This window comes from Melopsittacus undulatus, chromosome Z, assembly GCF_012275295.1.
Source record: "Melopsittacus undulatus isolate bMelUnd1 chromosome Z, bMelUnd1.mat.Z, whole genome shotgun sequence".
Classification (NCBI taxonomy): domain Eukaryota; kingdom Metazoa; phylum Chordata; class Aves; order Psittaciformes; family Psittaculidae; genus Melopsittacus; species Melopsittacus undulatus.
The window spans coordinates 9,605,053-9,624,218 of record NC_047557.1 but is presented as its reverse complement, the minus strand read 5'-3'; the positions used below and the strand labels follow the sequence as shown (position 1 = coordinate 9,624,218).

The following is a 19,166-nucleotide window of genomic DNA, read 5'->3' as shown; positions in this document are numbered from 1 at the left end:
AATCAAATGCAGATGCTCATTGTCTGTCCTCCCTCCTACGGGAAGACACTTTGCTTATAAACATCTAGATACTCTGTTGTCTCAGGTTTATTCAGACTCCCCCTGTGTAGTGGCTTTCTTCCCTGTTTCTTGCTGTACATGTGAATCACTGCGGTTTGTCATAATTTATTTTTACAGCATGCTGAATGTATAATAGCAAACTTACAAACATGGTAGGGATAAGCCACCTAAAATAGCACATGTTTCTAATTATAAAGTTAAAGCTGCCTTTCTAAGCTATTTGGCTCTTTATTATACCTTGAACAACCCGAAAATGTACTTGGCTACATTTAGACCTCCAGATACAATAGGGGAATTGTAAATGAAAACCATCCAGTGGAAAATTACACTATTAGCCTGGAGCAGTAGCCCTGATCTTTACAGTTTATGGTGCTGCATGGCCTACACATCCAGTAATGTTCAGTGAGTCCATAAAGTTGAGAGGACAGTCTCTTAAAAGCAGAACAGTTTAATTTTTGGAAAGAATTCTTTTATGATGGGTTTGTTGTGGGTTTTTTTTAACATTCCCAGCCTTTTGTACATTAATCTGATTTAAATGGAAAGTAATTTGTCTTTGCCTTACCAAGATCTATTAGGCAACATTCCTGAAAGGGTTATGTTTAATTAGTTTTTCAGTTATGGTTTTGGTACCTGCAGGGTAAAAAATTAAAAAGAAATAAAACAATTATATGTAGGTTTCTGTACAGGGAAGAGTAATGGTAATTGTAACTTAAAGTTTGTGTGTTCTGCTTGGATTTTAATTCCATGTGCAGAGTTGCACCCTGATGGTCCAGCTTGGCTGCTTTATGAGGATGCTTTACTGACTGCTAATTAAAGGCTGTGGTGCACACCTTCAGCCATCACTGATTCATCACAGTGATCATGGAGAAACGAGCAGCAATGTCACAGCTGGCACAAGAAGAAATGAACTAAAGCTACAAAGGAGTGAGTAGGGATTTGGGACACATGCATCTAGGTTCCAGAGAGCAGTGAATAACTCAGGGTATTCGCTGTCTAAAGCTGTAATGTCCTGGTCTCTGAAAAGAAGCCATCATGCTGGCTGAGATTGGCTTTTGGAGCTAGCAGTCAGAATACAGACTCTTCTTCATCTGCTTGCTGCAGTGGGAGCCAAGGGCATTTCAGATGCTATCAGAGATAGTTGGGTAGGGTCTTAAGTAATTAAATTAGTTGGCTTGGGTCACAGGGCATTAAAACTGACATCTTGTCCTCCTGTGGGATTTTAATAGGTGCCAGTTTGAGTGAGGCTTGCCCTAGCTGTTAAACAGCAACAGGAGAGGAGCTTCCACTTGGCTAAAAAGAAGAGCTGTAGATAAGCAGTTCTTGTGCTGGAGAAGAGGTTGGAGATCCTTACGTTTCGTTTCGCTTACTTCCACCTCTGTTTGTAGGTGACATAATATTCAGGGCATTCAGTTCTGAATATATCTGTACTTTGAGAGATATTCTTAGGAGACAGGATCAATACTTTAATACAGTTCTCAAACGTTCTGTTACAGGATGTAATACGTGTTAAATGAAACTCCTTGGGTTATAAGATGTAGAAGACCACTGATGTGTTTTGGATTAAAGTGATGTGCTTTGCTGTTTTCTCATGAGAAAAAAGAGAAGTTTGCCAGTGGCATTTCCCTTCTTGTGTTTTTCTGAAATGCAGCAAAAAGAATTATAGTCTCTTTAACCATCTGAAACACACATGATTCTTTTAGATTTGTACTTTGTCTTCAATTCATGGAGAACAGCTGTGGAATTGTTACCCAACAACATAAGTGAATGTCTTGGCAGATGGCTGTCACACTGGCTGGGATGAAAGCAGCATATTCCATCCTGGTGTGGCTTGTTTGTTCTTAAACCCTGGTATCTTGACAAGGCTCAAGTAAGACTTTGCTGCTTTCATTGCAGTGTAACTATAGTGCTGCCTCTGTAATTCTGCACTGAAGTCTTGCCCCTCTCCCTGTTAATTTTTTCTTCTAAAGCAAGGGAACAAAAGCATTGATTTATTTTCTTAAATCTCAGCACTAGTGCAACCTTTCAGTTAGAGAGATGTGAATGGAAATGTAAAGTTCCTCCAGATGGAAATAGTTTTACAAGGCAGATACTGATCCAGTTCTGTCAAAGACACTTGTTTTCACCCTTGAAACTTTCTTTCCCCCATTGCCTTAACTGAGGAAGGCTTATTACAAAGAAGAGAAGGTGTTTGGACCATGTAATACTTCACATATATGATACCAGCTTTGCTCAGATACCATTTAATCTCCTGTTTCTGAAGCAGGGATGAGTCTTCACATTGCAGGGACGTGTGGACACTTACCTCACAGACTTACACAGATGTGGGAGTCTCAGAGTCTATTTTTTTCACCTGCAGCATTTTTGTGACAGTCATCTTGAATATGACATGGGAGGCACCAACCCCCTCCCTTTGATGTGCCAGCAGAATCCGTGAATCAGTGTAGCCCAGCTGCAGTGGCTTCACAGAGCTGGATCCTACCAGTTGATGCAGTCCTGGCTCCAGCAGTAAGCACTTGGGCTGCATGCAGGAGCAAGGAGTGATGTGACCCCAGCCTCATTCCATCCCCTCAAGCTGGTGAGCACCATAGCTTTGAGGAGACGATCAGATGATAAGGCAGCCTATGCTGCCAGAAGAGCCATACCCACCCTGCTTCAAGGAAAAAGCAGCATACAGCCAGGGCTGCAGCTGAACTGTGCAGTTGTAAGTGGTGGAGGAAATACAAAAACAGACTGTGAGCAATGTCACAATTTGTGGGTGAATGATTTGTCAGCTTGGCAGCTGATTGCAGTTGAAGGGGGAATGCGCTGCATTTGCAGTACGAGGCTCTGATTCAGGTTGTTACTGTAGACTGGCTTGTGTTCACCTGCTCTGTTAGTGCTGTCTGTGGGGATGTGACTGGAAAGTGATTTTCCAGACTTTTCTTTTTATCCATCATCTGCAGGTGGAAGTCTCAAGGAGTCACATTGACAGAAGGAGCAGGAGGTCCCTCTTCCAGGGCCTCAGTAAGAAACCCTGTTTGCTCCCATAGGAAAACACCTTCACTGTGGTAATTACCTTCAGTCAACTGTATTGATGGTACAAGATCCAGGCTACTTCTGGAGCCTTTTGGGAAATAATATTCTTCAAGAGAAGCCTTACAGCTGTTGCTGGATATGGCAGGAAGAGAGTGAAAAGTTAGACTGAAGCAGGGAGGCAATGCAGCTTTAGCATCTGTGTTCTCCACATGACAGTGCTCTTGTGAAATGCATCTTGGCTCTGTATGAACCACAATACTAGCTCCTGTTCTACTTGGGCTATTTTTAATCTCTGGATTTGAAACATAACGTGTTAGTGCAGTTGGATACCCATTGGTGTGATGGAAATATAGGACAATTATTGAACTGTTTATGCAGGATGAGCAGGAGCGTTCATGAGTTCAAGGTGCTGGGTATGGTTGTAAATGAAAATCTGTTTGGCATGGCTCCTGTATAATTAAGATGCCACACATCACCTCTTTGTGCATGTGTCACTGTCAGCACCTCAGGATTGTCATGGGCATGATGGCAGCAGGCAGCTACCTCCATAATTTACTTGATATAAAAGCTGGACCTGGGAACTCACAGTTAAAACTGGAGTTTAGCCACTTGTATGGTCTTGGAAACTTCAAAAGCAGTGACAAATTCCTTGAACCTTCTCCATTACAGCTGAGGGAGTAGTTATATGTGAAAACCCTTGGAGCAGTTGGAGTAAATGGCCCTAAACTGTACTGTTTGTGCAATTTAATATCCATTTCTGTTCAAAGCAATTCTGCAGGGATTTCAAGTAGTGTAAGAGCAGAATAATTTAATTTTGCTATGTTAAATTCTGTTAGCTCTCCTGCAAACAGGAAATAGTTCACAGCTTTGTGATAGCTCTGAAATGACTGAGGTGGGAAATTTGAGAGAATTACATTTGCTCCGTGTAAGCACATGTGTATAGTCAGTGGTGAATATTGGTCTGCTTCAGATGCTTGCAAATTCTGCAGAAGTGGAAGCATAAAAGGCAGAGACAGGTTAGATGTACACTGTGCCCTGATGGTAAACATAGTTCAGTCTTAATGTCATTCTTTGCCTACAATGTTGATTCTGTGGCTGTGCAAACTTGGTGAAACACAGATTACAGCTAAATTATTGATCTCCCTGCCACAGATGAACCGCTTGAGACGTCTTCTGGTTGCAACCCGTTTCTGTGACCCTGTTCTGTCCGGCCCAGGCCACCTCTGTGTGCTCAGTATCACCACATGTCACACCCCTCAGTTAAAAGCTATGTTTATGCAGATGCTTTACACAAACTCTTGTGATGATGCCCAATTTCAAGATATGATAGATGGTCCTGTAACTTAGATTGAAAACATTGCTTTGGAAGTAAAGTAGGTATAAGGTGGAATTTTTCTTTGACAGTTGTAGAGATGGAGAATTGTTGGAGTGAAAATGTAACCAGTTTAAAGTAAATTGAAAGCCTCCCAAGTTTTGTCAAGTTAAAGCACACATTGCAGGTGAGATAGAGGCTGGCTGCTTCATGGGAAGTGAGATGTCTCACCCAGGAATTATTATCTCTTTACAAAAGACCCTCTTCAAGACTAATGGGCTCCCATTAATGAGTGGAAGTAAAAGGTCTGGGAGTAAGGACTGGAAAATGGTAAGAGCAAAAGAAGGTATGTGAAGGAGCAGTAAAGAACAAGCCAACCTAAAATCATGTCCTGAGATAGCTGCACTTAGCTTACAAGCTAATCATTATGATTTGTGTTGTCGGTACATCCTGTGATTATGCATTGTAATGGGCCAGGACTCTGCTGCCTCTTTTGAAGGTCATTACAATGCACTTAGGTATCTTTTGTTTGTACAACATGAGCATCAGCTTAGATCTTGTGTGCAGTAAAGTATGCTGAAGATACACCCAGGGGTTAGGCTGTATGTAGATGAGCTTTTTAAAACGTGCATTTCATCTAAAGCATGAGAAGCTGTCTCTGAGCTGTGGTGCTGGAGGCAGGGATCTAATGAGACTGCTTTAGTACAGCTCTAACATACACATTAGGTAGCGGTCAGAAAGACAGTCCATCTTTCAAGGTTTAAGCAGCACTTTCTAAAAGTGCCTTCAATTAGCAGCTAATGACAAGCTTTCTTCCCTGATTCTCTTGCTATCTTGTATAGCCAGATAATGAGAGTGATCACCCAGAGAGACGTCAATTTATTTACCATTTTTTATTTCATTGGGAGGCTTCCGGATATTTGAGCCAGCAACGTTCCTGATTTGTTCCTCCATAGATTTGTTCCTCCGTAAGTCAAGTGCCTGAGTTCAGCTTCAATACATCATTACTCTGAAGATTTACATTTCACATAGCTTTTTCCAGCAGCATAGATGTTGCAAACCTTAAATTAATGCACAAAACTGCTTCTACATCACATAAGATGGAGCTAATAGGTAAGGAAAACAGCATGTCTTTTGCATGCCTGTCTTCTTAATGATAATGGCATTTAAAAGATCTATAAAGGGCTGTTTCAGCTGAATATCTTATGTCCACTGGTATTTGAAAAGCGAATAACGACCCGAAAGTATTTCTGTGCTCACCCACGTGTTAATTGAAAGCTGTGAAGACAAAGAGGTAGAACCAAGCTCAAGGGACTTCCCTTACATACAGTTTATGTGAACCATCTCTCCTGTGTTTGTCTAAGCTATCCTCATTAAACTAAAAGGCTTCAGTGGTCATAAGAGGCCTTCTTAATGCTTCCTGTTGTATTAATTCTATAGGCAACTTACAAACCAGATTGAAACTCTTTGCAGAAGATCCTGTGCTAACATTTTGTTGACTCGTCTCTAATCTTTACTTCTCTCATGCTGAGCACAGCAGAAGAAGCAGACACAAACATGGACCTGGTCTCCAGACTTACAACCAAGAAGGCACCTTGGGAGGGTAGTTGTGCATTTTTACAGGGTAGTTGTGCATTTTTACTTGCTTTTTAAGGTCATGTGTTGCTCTTCCCCTTCTAATTGCAAGATCCCTGTATGAATGAGAACCACAGGAAGAAGAAATTTTCAGATGTGACAGATTGGTAGAGAGGCGACTCCTTACATTGATCAGGGATGTGTGACATTGGGGAGCTCTGTCTGATTACAGTAGTTTGGATGATAATGAGAGTCACTTCCTGAGAAAATTAACTGAGCAAAGAGCATGAAGTTGTTCACAAGGCAATTTTGGAAAACCATTTTGCTGGAAAAGCAAGATGATTGGATGAAGAAAGGAGCCTGTATACTGAGACCAGCCTTCAAAATGTCTGGGGAACAGTCTGGCCTGTGAGACTTGTGATTTGTTTATGTAATTTTCTGCTTAATATGAAGTGCTTGCAGGAAGGGACCACTTTCAGGATTGCTATACAGCCCTGGAACTGCAGCTCCTGACCGCTCTTTTTTTCCCTGCAGTGTGGTTAGTAATGTAATATTGGTGCTTACTGCCTTCTTGTGCATACTATCAAATGTATTCAGTAGAAATGCATTTATGAAGATGCTCAGTCGCAGGGGCCAGAACCATGGAGGAGGACCCAGCTCTCTTGCTCCTGTGTTGAACAGCCTCACTTTTCTGCATCTCACTTTACCCAAATATAAAATAGGGGATGATTCAGACCTCTAATGCAAAAACACTTTGAAAGATGAAAAGGAGGGTAGAAAGGCTGAGACGTGGGGAAAATAACTTAGTGTCACTGCATGGAACATGAATGAAGCCATCTGTGCATTGTGGCAACAGAGACAAAAAGGCAAACAAAAGGTCATGGAGATCAAAATGCAGACAAAAAAAACTGTGGAGTTATTCTAGATCAGTAATGTATTGCCTGGGACCTAAAAAGGATATTGTGGAATCAGGAAGAGTTTGGGAGTCTGTAAGAGAGAAAGAAACAATGAAAATCCTGAGATTGTTTTTTCTTGAAGAAGCAAATAGTAGGAGGCATTCTAGAGAAAGTCATCAAGGAGGTAAACAAAGAGAAGGGTCAGGAGATACATGAACTCCTGCTCCAAAAGACCTTAGTGGGACTAAAAGACACTGATCCAAAGCTGAGTCAGTGGGAGGAGTGGAGGAGGCTGGGATGCAAAGCCATTCCTACAGCTTATGGACCTGCTGGCACAAGATACCAGTTAATGGATAAGGAGGATGCAGGGTTCTACACAAGGTAAAACAAGCAGTCTGAGGAGGAGTGTGCATTCTCTATTCAGTATCTCTGGCAGCCATCTAATTACTGGAGCTTGAAAGGGAACTTTCCCAAGCATCATGTCATTCCAGAGACATTTCTTACCTTGTTTGAGGTCAATGAGCACAGGCCTTTGGTAAGATGGAGGTGGAGATCAGGGCTGCTGCTCTGATTTGTTATAATCATCCTCTTGCTCTTGGAGTACTCCTGCTCTCCCAACTCTCAGAGCAGAATGGTTGTGCAGGCATTGGGCATGTTGCTGGCAAGAAAACTGTCAGGGTTGCAAATCAGGTTGCAAGGCATGCCAGTGCATTGGGGGAAGGATGGGTCTGCCAGATACAGAAAGACATGGCAGAGCTATATATACACATGATGAAGGCATAACACCAAAATTCCCCTGACAGCCAAGTAGGTAATTCTGTGGGCTGTTCCATGGTATTTGGTATGACAGATAGTGTCTGAGTGCTTCACAAAGTCCTTCTTCATCTCTGCAGCCCTACTGCAAGGTGAGGGATTGGAAAGCATAGATCCCCCTAATCCTTCTAAAATCCCTTCCCTCTCATGACTGTGTGACTGGATGAATAAGGTCTTGAGACAGAGACCTATTAAGACCTAATGATTTTTCGCCCCCTCCAGAGTTACATGTTTTCACCTACGCAGACTGCAGCTCCCGCTCACTTTGGTAGCATTTGCAAGTGCCCAGCATATCACACTGCAGGGCTGTGATCCAGGAGCCCAACAGAGGAGGGAGACTTTATTAGTGACCTTTCGTGGGAAACCTGGTTTTAGAGACTTGGCATATTTCATGTAAGAGCATAAAGCTCCCAGTTCTCAAGGACAGACCCATGCTGTATAACCACATCATTCCTTCTCTGCGCTCCACTTCTCTGTTCCCTATGTGACTTGCAGCTGACACGAGAAATCACATACTTGGGCTTCTGTTCCTTCCTTGTGTAGCCCTGATTCATCTCCAGTGTGGGACCATGCTGGCTTCTGAATTACCAAGGGGAAGGGTTTACCTGAATATGTCTTTAAAGACCAGTCTGTAGCATATAGGTTGCAGGGGCTCAAATTAGGCTGCAGATAGATATATTTGAGAGCTTGGCAATCCAGCCCTGCTAGTTGTTTCTAATGTCAGTTCCCTGCAGTGTTAACGGGGAAGTGAACCACAAGGGAAACCCAGCATGGCCCAGCACAGCAGCAATGACCACATTGCTCCGCCACCATCCTTAGCTGAGTTCAGGTACAGAGCCACTTAGGTTCCTAAATCCCTTCAGTGCAAGAACGCTTCTGGAGCTTCACCCAGAGCTAGTCTAGGACTGGCTGGGGAAGTAATGGCAATGGCAGGTTGCTGTCCTTCATGTGCACAAGCCCTGGCAGAGCACAGAGGTGCATTGTACCACGGATGTCTGACAGCTATGTTTTTTTAACCCTGGTAGCCTTTCACTGTCCCTGCCATGTCTCTTCATTGTCTACTTTGATGTGTTCTTCTAGCAACATTATTCAGCCATTTCTATTTCCCCTCCTGGCTACCTGTCTAGCCTGTTGCCCTTTCTGCAGTCAGCTCTAGTCCTCTTGGCAAACCATGCCTTTCTTCTCATCCCCTGTTAGTCCCCTGCCCTCATCAGCCTCAGCCTGTAGATGATGAGAGGGATGTTATTTAGAGGGGAAGGCTCAGGGTGGCAAAGTATGTTCTTAGTGCCTCACACCAACAAAAAATAGAAATATATATATAAATAAATTATTGTGTATGCAATGTAAAATAATTTTATATATAAAATAAATTATATAAAAATACATCTGTATTTCAGATCAGTCAGAGAGAAGTGTCCAGAGTGCAAAATTTCACCCCAAAGAGTAGACATTTGACAAATGTCAAAACGCAAAGATTTGGGCAGTCACACTTGCTGAGCAAAGCAGGCAAAACACTCCATGGCTCACAGCAATCTGCCTTCCAGCAAGGCCTTTGGGAGCCCCAACACAGAGTTTTGGGGCTGGTCCATACCTCTGCAGCAGAAGCAGCAGCAATGCTGAAGGAGCCAAATAAAGAGCATGTGCCTGAGCCAGTCCCAGGGAGCACTGATGCTGTGGCCACCCTTTCATCTGCCTCCCCAGCTCAAACAGGGATCTGGTTTGGCTTTTTGTGCATGCAATGAGCTCCCTGGTCCCCCTGTTCCCACCTCGAGTGATGCTTCCTCCCATGTGCTGCAATCTGCTGCAGCTCCTCGAAGGGGGCCAGGGACAGATGGCTTGTTTTCGGCTGATAAAGGGGCTGCCTTCAAAGGAGAAGTGAGGCGGAAGCCGTCTGGCCTGATATCTCTTTCTGGTGCTGTCAACAGGAGGCCAAGGAGACAAGCTGGAGCCGGATGGGGATCAGCTCCATTACAAGGAGCACCAAGGGGAGACAAATTCCCTCTAAAAACCCTCTCCTTGTGCTGCTAAATGGTGTCTGCTTGCCTTTATTTCAGACAGCTCCTGCTAAGCCCAGTTTACCTTAATATTTAAGGTATGCTTTGGTCTTTTCTCAGCCTGATATGCTACATAAAAGATAACAGCGCCAAGTATCTTCATCTGCTGTCAAGGGATGGCTGGGAATGCCGCTGATATTTTGTGTGCCACTGACTTTTAAGTTCAATGTGTTAAAATGCTAACCAGGTTTGTCACTCCCATCTGCAGTATATGGCAGCACTGGGGCTGTTGGACACCTTGCTGACCCCAGCCCCAGCAGATAGCATGGGGCTGGCAGGCTCCCCAAGACCTAAACTGCAACCCTGCAATAACCGAGGGAATTGGGATCAAGCTTAGCGAATAGGAGAGATGATAAATCTGTCACTTCTGGGCATAAAAATAGGTTTTTCTTCAGGGTCCTCAATTTTGCACTTTTTTCGTCAGGATTGGGAGGGCAAGAAGCATCCTTGCCCTTTGGAGACAGAATAATTTATAAGCCACACTTATAAAAATTAACCATTTCCCTTTAAGTCACCTCCTGTGCCTTTGTCTCGGCTTCCCTTATTAGTCACATAATGAGGATATTTCTAATACAACGTGTCAGGAGAGAAGGCAGCCACACAACACTTTATCAGAGGAGAATCTGTATCCCCCCGGATGCTAATTAGCCATGGAGACACAGCCATGGGGAGCGGGGGCAAGGCAAGCTCCTGTTTTAGAAGCCCTCCCAGTTTTTATGCCCTCACAGTTCCTCGTGCCAGGGCTGGAAAGCTGTGCCAAGGTAGGGAGTGACTTGAGATCTCCGTTGGCTTTCACATCCCCACCCCTCAGACGTGTTTGCCGTGCTGCTGCTCCTGCGGCTGTTTGTGGGGTTATTTCTGTCACAAGCTTGGCTAAACAGAAACTCTCTCCTCATAAATATGGAAATCTGATGATTGAGCTCTCTGTCTCCTGGGACAAGTTGAAAGCTGCTAAAGAGAAAAGGGCTGCTGAGCAGTCAGTTTGGTGGCTTTATTTTCTGTACTAGTGGAGGATAAAACAGTAAGGTTTTAATGCTGGGATCCAGTTTTGCATAATGGGCAAATGACTTCTCAGGCCACAGCAACGTGATGAAGACTTTTAACTGGTGGCCACACTGAGCATGGCAAGATGAGGACAAGAGCAGTGCTGCCCGGGGCTGCCCCTTCAAAAGCATTAGTGTTACCCACCATGATCCTGGCTGAGCCACTCAGCCTGGGCTGTGGGGTCAGGAGGCAGCACTGGGTAGGTATGAAACCATGAAAGCACCACCTAGAGTGGTGTCCACCACTGAGATCCCCTCCTGTCTGCAATGTGACAGATATACTTGGTGCATGAGCCTTGAGTTAGCTGCTCATCTTTTGGGTTCTGTTGGAAGAGTCTTTGGGTTTAGATTTGTTGAAAATCTTTGGACACCACTGGGAACCCATTATTATACCTGAGAAATCTCTTTAAACCTCCATCGTGGGATGGTGGGCCCTCACAGTGCTTCGTCAAGCATTTGTTTGGATCCTGCTTACAGCCTGTCTCCTTTTGTTGGTTTTCTGAGCATCCTTCTTTCCTGGGGCTAGAGGTAGCTTTGATCTTGGACAAATGCACAGGTATTTGCTCTTCCTTCAGCATCCTGACTACATTCAGCATCCTTCCTTCAACATCCTGACTCAGCATTTGCAGATCTTCATCTTCCCTAGAGTGCAGGGTGCTGAGTCCTTGAGATTTCCGTGTTGGTGACTCTTTCCTGACCCAGTTTTAGCTGAGTACCCAAGGGGAGATGCAGTGATTCTCTGCTGATAGCACTTACAACACCCAGCCATGCCCTTCATCGTGAGTGCAGGCAAAGTACAGGTGTACAAGCTGAGCTTGTATAGACAGCAAACACCCTGCTGAGGGTGCCTTGGGTTGAAGGCAACAGACCTGGCAAACATGAAGTAGGTGTATGATGAGAGGGCATCCTGTGGTTTTGACATGAATCCAGAGGCTAAAATAGTGCTCTGCAGTCTGCACACATTTTCATTCCAGAAATGTCTGACATTAAGCTAACACTCAGTGGGTGGCATTGTCCATTGTGGGGGTCTCGATGACTTGAGACCTCAGTCAGAGAACCTGCAGAGCCGAATTAGCCCTGCCATGTGGGAGAAGGAAGATTTACTAGGTGCAGGACAAAGGCAGGAGCAAAAATGATTGATGGAGAAGCAGTGAACAGGAGAAGCAATCAAACAGCTCAGAACAGGATCCTGAGGCGTTGGATTAAAGGTACCAGGTCAATTCCAGGAGCAAAAAGCAAGACCTCATTCATCATACATGTATAGGAGTTGAATGTGTAAAAATCAGCCAGCTTTTTTAAACTAAAGGTTCTGACTGTTAACTGGAAAAGGACAAGTGGCCCCAGAGGAATGCTAGTAATAGCTGTGATATTGAACCACAGACTGGAGACTTTGGTCTATTGAAAGGTATGGATGTGGAGCCATCTTAGTTTTTCCTGCTATTATTCTTACAGCCAAAGGCTTCAAAAACTTTGTAGCATCATATTTGCTGCATTGGATCCAGTCTGTACCTTATAAAAGCTATTACCCAATTTCCAGGGTTTTGGAGGGCACTTAGATCACTGGAACAAAACTCTCCTACTATTATTTGTATTGTGCTGGGATATTTTTTGTCAGAATATATCATTTCTGCAGTAGCTACCAGAACCAGCCGACATTTTTAGTGTTTCCTTTGGGCAGAGTTTGATTTTGTCTTTCATGTACAGCTGGAACAGCCTGGCTGCATGTGGAGAGGATGTGTAAAGCATTCTGTATATGCCCATGACCATGGCATTTCAGCAGAGATGGCACTGCTTGTCTTGCACCTCCTCAGCCAGTTTCTCCAGGTGTTGGAGTTGCCCATGGGAAGGAAGCACTGTTCCTCTCTGTTACGTGGGAGAGTCTCTGATTGTCTTGATTTCAGCTGGAAAACTCAACTTGCTCTTTGAAAAAAGACTTTTCCTCTTGTTGAGGCTCCTTTAAAGCCTTGAAGGAGTAAAGATGGGACATAACTTTGAACAAAGGTGTAAATACTAACCAACAAGCATGAAGTCAACTCTCTACAAGGTCCCTTATGGGCATCACTAAGACTATGTAGAGCATTTAAATTTTCTGTAGGATTCAGCTACAGTAGCCAGGAGCCTGAGCTCCTATCCTTGTCTTTGTCCTCCAAATACACCCTGACTTTGTCTCTGTCATGCTTCTCAATTTTCAGTCATTCTGAGGGTGTCCTTCCTCATGGGTCAAGTTTTAAAGAGCAGTTGTAAAGTTGTTTGGGGGTTTTTTGAGATCCTGGTTTGGCCAGATGCCGGTTGCTAAACTGACTCTGACAATAGGTACCAAGGAATTTGTGGTGCTTTATTGCCTTAAATGCTCGTATGTCTCCCAGAGTGGTACAAAAGGCAAGGTGTAATGTCCTCATATGTATATCCTTTTTAAGGAAGGACATGTTTTGGTATTGAAGCATCCTGAAAGCATACCTCAGTTAATAGCTGGTTTTAAATAGTTATTGCATGCCAGCTGCCTGTCAAGGGCTGCGGGGAGCTAGGGGAGTGCAGTGTGGCATTTCTCTAATTTGCAATGTTAATGATCCAATTTAAGTAATGTAAAGTTATCACAAGATACCAAACCTATAAAAGCATGTGGTAATAGTGATGGCTTACGTGCATGAGAAGAGCCTGGAGGGAAACACGGTCTTAAATATACTCTATCATGATTGAAAGGAAAGGACCGGGGGCTGCTTGTGCTGCTGGTTTCTTGAAGGGAAATCTAACAGAAATCGTGTAATTACTCCCATTTTTCTTTGTCGCTCAGTTGCTTTCCCAAAGCATTTGGTCTCTTTACTGAACTGGTGCTTCCTCTGTTACCGTAGCCTCCCAGGATTAGTCATACACCATCACCTAAGAAAACTTTCTTCCCTGTGCTGCATATGTCAGCTTTGATTAGGAAAACAGACCCTCTGAAACACCGTCTTTCTGTTTGCTGTGGTTTTATCAGCTTGAATGTGGCAGTCAGGCAGACCCTGCATAGCCATGGCTCCAAGGGAGCAGTTCAGCAGAAGCGGTGAGGCTCACACAGGCAGATTAGCACTTCTCCTCTGCTCCCATTTGAAACGAAGCAAAGATCTGAACTTACATGCCAGTGAGTTGAGCTACCCCTACTGCAGGTGTACACAGTAAAATGTCACTCCAGTGATGTTCTGGTTCAGTTTGATACGACTTGACATCTTAATCATGCAGAAAATTGATGCTGCTGGCTTTTGAGTTGCTGAAAGAAATGGCTTCAAATACCAGTTTGTCTTACAATTATAAATGAATCCGTTTCAAAATGCAGATCTTGTAGGGATATTGCAGGCCTGATTTGTTACTGCTAAGTAAGATCTGTTCAGTGGTTGCTCAAAGAACAGCAGTGTTGTAACTTGTGCATTGGCAGAGCTGGTAGAAAGTTGATAAACAGTTGTCGTTTATGGGTTTGTTGAAACTGAGTCAGTAGCTATCAGGATGTATTTCAGTGCATCAGTTGCTGTGTCACCAAAATGCATTTATTTTCACTTTGGTACAGGGTAGTGATGCTGAGATGAGCAGTTAGTGCTCTGGATCCAGCAGCATGTACATGTGGATATAAAATGACAACCATGTCTTCCTGGGAGCCTTCTGCACTGGTCTCTATGCGATTCTGGGGGTCCTTTAACATGTGAGACTTTCAGCTCACCCATAGGGAAGGTGAAGGCCAGCTATGGTTCTTGGCAATAGGTGGGGGAGTTTGGAGAACCTTTCATTCCTAGGGTAAACTGATCCTAAATGAGTCTGGCTTACAAGCAGGCTCCTCTTCTCTTAAGACAGGTGGGTGAAAGGGACCTAAAAAGGTCAGGATCTCATCACCTTGTACCAAATCTAGATCAGGCTGCCTCAAAACCAGATCAGCTCTGTTGACTTTTCTGTGTGACAAATCATTTTCTAATCCAGTTTTGCAGCAGCAATTTCACAACTTCATCGGGCAAATATACAGCTCCTTACCCTTACCTCTGCAGTTTGCTCTGAAATTGCCTTCCAGTCCTGCTCCAATTTAAAGTAATAATTTCTTATTCCGATTATAAGAAACGTGAAAATATATATATATATGTTACTCCCTTTTTCACTGTGGCAGCCCTTTCTCTATCTGAATGCAGCTATTGTATCTCTCCTTAGCCTTCCCCTTTCTCCTCTGAGCAACCCCGTTATTCCAGTGTTTCTGTATGGTTGTAGCTTCAAGTTCTATCTATAGGACTGCTGAGGGGATTACATCTTCCATGAAATAATGAGGTCCAAAACTGTATGTTTAAGCATACAGTTGTGTTGAAGCAGAAGCCTGAAGGATTCAGAGGAGAGCATTACAGAGTCCTTTGTGAGGCTTGCAAGTTCCATTCGTGCCATTCATCCCCCTGTGACGCTTTCCTTTCTCCTGCCGGACATGCCATTACTGACCATTGTTCATCTGTATGGTGGCTTCAGCTTCATCCACTATAAATCTGACAGCCTTTGAGCTTCTCCTTTTATGCAGTTTCTTACACAGACAGATGATGCATATCTCGGTTCCCAGTGGTGTTGTTCACTGTGGGTTTTTTTAGCGCTTCATGTCCATAGATATTTGATGCCTCTATTGTAGTGATACCTGGATGCTGCAAAGGTCTGCTATCCAATGTACTGGTGAGATGCTACCTTCACCCACCTGTGCACATCAGGCTCCCTAGAAGCCTGCTGCCTACAGCTGCCTTTCTCAGGATAACCTAGTGCAGTACAGCTTGAGGCAGAGGAAATCTGCAAAGGGCATAGGGTTTTCTGTTCCCAGGGCAGAGAGACTGAAGGCATAAATATTTATTAGCAGGAGCAATGTTCTTGCCTGAGAGTCTTGGATGACAACATGGGAATGATAGAAACTGCTCAGTGACCTGAATGTACCCCCTGTATTGGGGGTGCATGCAGTTTCTCACTTGTTTTCCTGTGCACTAAGTCAGTCTCCCATGCACAGAACATCTATCAGTTCTCTCCAAACTCAGTATTTGATGTAGAAAAGAAGCAAAATGCTTGGGCTTGTCCTTTCTTGTTAGCATTTGTTTGCAGCAAGTGAATCCACATGAGCAGCTTCAGAAAGCAGGAGTCTGCTGAGCTGTGAGCACTCACTGTAGGCTGTCACACTTATTGGTACTTAGATGACCATCTTTAAGTTATAAGACAGCAAGCACATCATTGCTTGGTAGTGGAGAGAGACAAAGGTAGCTGGATGGTATTCCTGAGCAGTCAGCTCATACTGGTTCAGTTGATGATCAGAGCAAAATCTCTGAACGATGGTGAGAAGTGATAAGTAAAGCCCTGTATATTGTGTCTTTCCTCAGAATTAGGGGGTAAGGGCAACTGTGCCTTTCTGTTTTATCAAAAAGCAGAGCTGCTTTAATGATCATAGACTTTCCCACAGACAGCAAAGTGGAGAACATTTTCTTAGGGCTGTAACAGTGACTGATTTTTACACTTGGCAAGGGTGGGCTGGTACAGACATCTCAGTTTCCAATTATAGAATCATAGAAGAGAATAGAACAGTTAAGGTTGGAAAGGACCTGAAGATCATCCAGTTCCAATCCCCTTGTCATGGCCAGGGACACCTCACACTAAACCATGTCATCCAGAGCTCTGTCCAGCCTGGCCTTCAGGGAGCTGAAGGGCTGAGAAACTGTGTGTGTCCATTCTCTTCCACATGAACTAGGGTCCCAGAAGATTTGCTGGATGGAAAGAAGAGGTTTGTTAAGCAACTGTCCAGTGTGGGTTATTGGGAGAGGTAGGTTACAAGGGTAAAAAGGTCACTGACATTGTGCATTAAGGCAGATGTGTTTTTTGGTAAGTACTGCAAAAACAGAGGGATTTAAAAGAGGAGGAAGAATAAAAACCCTGCTGTGTGTCATCCTTAAACTCTTGATTTTGAAGTGTTTTCAGCTTCTCTCTGTGCTCCTGTATATTGAGGATTCACAGCACTCATGCTCCATGAAGGTTCACTGGAGTTAATTTCTGTTGTTCAGAAACAGCACATGGTACACTCAGAGTAGGACGTGGCCATACTTATCAGGAGAGCAGTTTTTGAGGTCCATTTTGTCAAGCCTAGAGGAAAAACCAAACTAGTAAGGAGCCACCCCACTGTTTGAATGCTGTGGTTGTGCATACCCAATTAAGCTGTGAGCATGTGGGATGTGGGGAGAAAACTTTGGCTAAATTCTGGTTCCGGACACATATTCATAAAGTGGCCTCATTTAGTATATTTTTCCCCCTAGGAATGAAATTATAAGGAGGCCTCAGGAACAAAAAAGTCCCTTGAAAGTATTAAATTTCCATCACCATTTAGAACCCCTGCAGCTACATCTCAGCACTTGCCTTTTGATTGAGCGTGTACCCCCAGCGAGCAGAGAGAAATCACATTGTCTGGCCTGGGACTGGTAGCTCACCACATAGCTGAGATTTTGATGTCGGGGTCAGTGCTGAATGCATCAGCCTGGAGAGGCTGTAAAAAAAGACAAAATCACCAAGTGAATTGCAGTAGCAAAAGCCTGCATTGAGTCTCGGTGTGCTCACAGGCATTCACAAGCAAGAGGCTAATTAGTCAAGTAGATGTTTCTCTGAGTGGATGAGATACAGAGAAAGAAATGCACCCGTTCAGTATGCACAGAAGAAAAGCATGTTCGTGCAAAGAGGCAGCTCCAGCCGAGCTGCGTGGGAATGCTGTCGTTCTCGCAGCCAGGGTTGTTACTATGGAGTCTTGTGCGTTGCTGCAGAACATATATGAAGTGATGGATGGGAAATACGACAGTGCCTTGGCACTCCTGGGGTGGGGATGGATACCCACTGCCACTGGGAATGCTGTCTCTGGCCCAGCTTGGTTTCCTTTTCAATACATTTTGCTCTCTGGAGAGAGCAGTCTTGCCTATGTATGCAGTGGTGGTCACCCAGAAGCTGCTGGTGCTTTGTGATCCCTCTGTGCAAGCCATGGGTCTGTTGTGTGGCCATAACATGTTGCCCTGCAGGTCTGCTGTAGGGATGCCATGCTGCTAGGGCAGGAAAGTGTTGTTCCAAACCTTGGAGATGAATTCCTGGTATGGACTGGCATTATTATGGACTCTGCTGCTGTGTCCGTCATCTGTCCCATGTCATGTCAGAAGCAGGGATGCAGTCTCCACCAGTTGTGAGGCCTCTTCTGTAGGCAGTGGGGAGAGGGAGACACATCTCCAAGGGTGGATTCATCTCCTTTTACAATGAGTGTTAAGACATGATGGAATTAATTGCTCCTTGAAAATCATCTTTGTTTTTTTCTGGAGTTCTAAGGATCCTTTCCTATTTGTTTGATCTGGAGCCCAGGTTTGAGATCGCTCCAACTGAGTCCTCTGGTCCAGGATCAGAGTCCAAATCCTCACAGGCACCTCAAAGTATTTCTCCTCTCACTCTATTCATGCAAATGGATGTTTAATCTCACTGGCAGGTCACACACAAGGAAAAGCTACTGTCAGCTTCTGAGAAAAGCAAGGTCTGGTTTGGATTTAAAGAGTTCAAACATGATTCTAACAATGTGAATCTGAGGTAGTCTGGGTGGTCAGGCTCCTTCTCTGCCATGTGAACTGCTGGTTGTGAGCCCTCTTGGCTCTATGTTGTACTGCACCATCATAGAAGGCAGTATATGGCCATCACACTGTGTACTTAACTGTAATATATCTACTCCCATGCCTTCCTGAAGGCAGCAGATTAGGGCTCCAAGGACTTGTGTTCAGTAGCACTAAGGGAGCATCCAGCTCTCGGAGTCATGCTCCTTAAAATTGCTGTATCCTGTCTTTTCCCAGACTGTTGGATGTAAGATTCTCATCCAGGAAGCCTGCACTCAAGTGGTGCCACTTATATTATCTTGCACATTCATCTTGGAGAGTTTCTAGCATACCTGAGAAACAGCCATGCCCTTTACGTTATCTGGCTATTCCCATAAATATCCTTCCTGGAGCTTGGATTCTGGTCTAGCTCCTACATCTGAGTGTGTTTGAGACCAACCCTGTGCTCAGAGGATACCACAACAACTGGTCTTTGGGTGAGATATAGCATAGAATAGGTTCTAACACAGAAAATAAGGATGGCTGTTTCAGGTCAGATGAAAGGTCTCAGCTACCCCTGTATCATGTCCCCAAGAGTACAAGAACATCATGAGCCTGTGGTAGCGCCTCTCTGGTTCTCTCCCCTGTAGATCTGTGCCTATTATCTGATGTAACCTGTTGACCAAGATCTCTTCCTTGAGTGATATTAGCTAGCTACAGCTCATGATTTTAATATATAAAGTTGGGATTGTTGTTCTTTGGTGTACCACTTCACTTTTAGCTTCATTTAATTTCAACTGCTGTGTTTTTGCCATTCAGCTACTGTTAAG

The 19,166-nt window shown here is 44.1% G+C and overlaps 1 protein-coding gene across 4 annotated transcripts in view; it reads left to right on the top strand.

The window, feature by feature from the left end:
* FAM219A (family with sequence similarity 219 member A) overlaps window positions 1-19,166 on the top strand; it is an 84,383-nt gene that overhangs the window by 29,285 nt on the left and 35,932 nt on the right. The gene's annotated exons all lie outside the window — the stretch shown is intronic.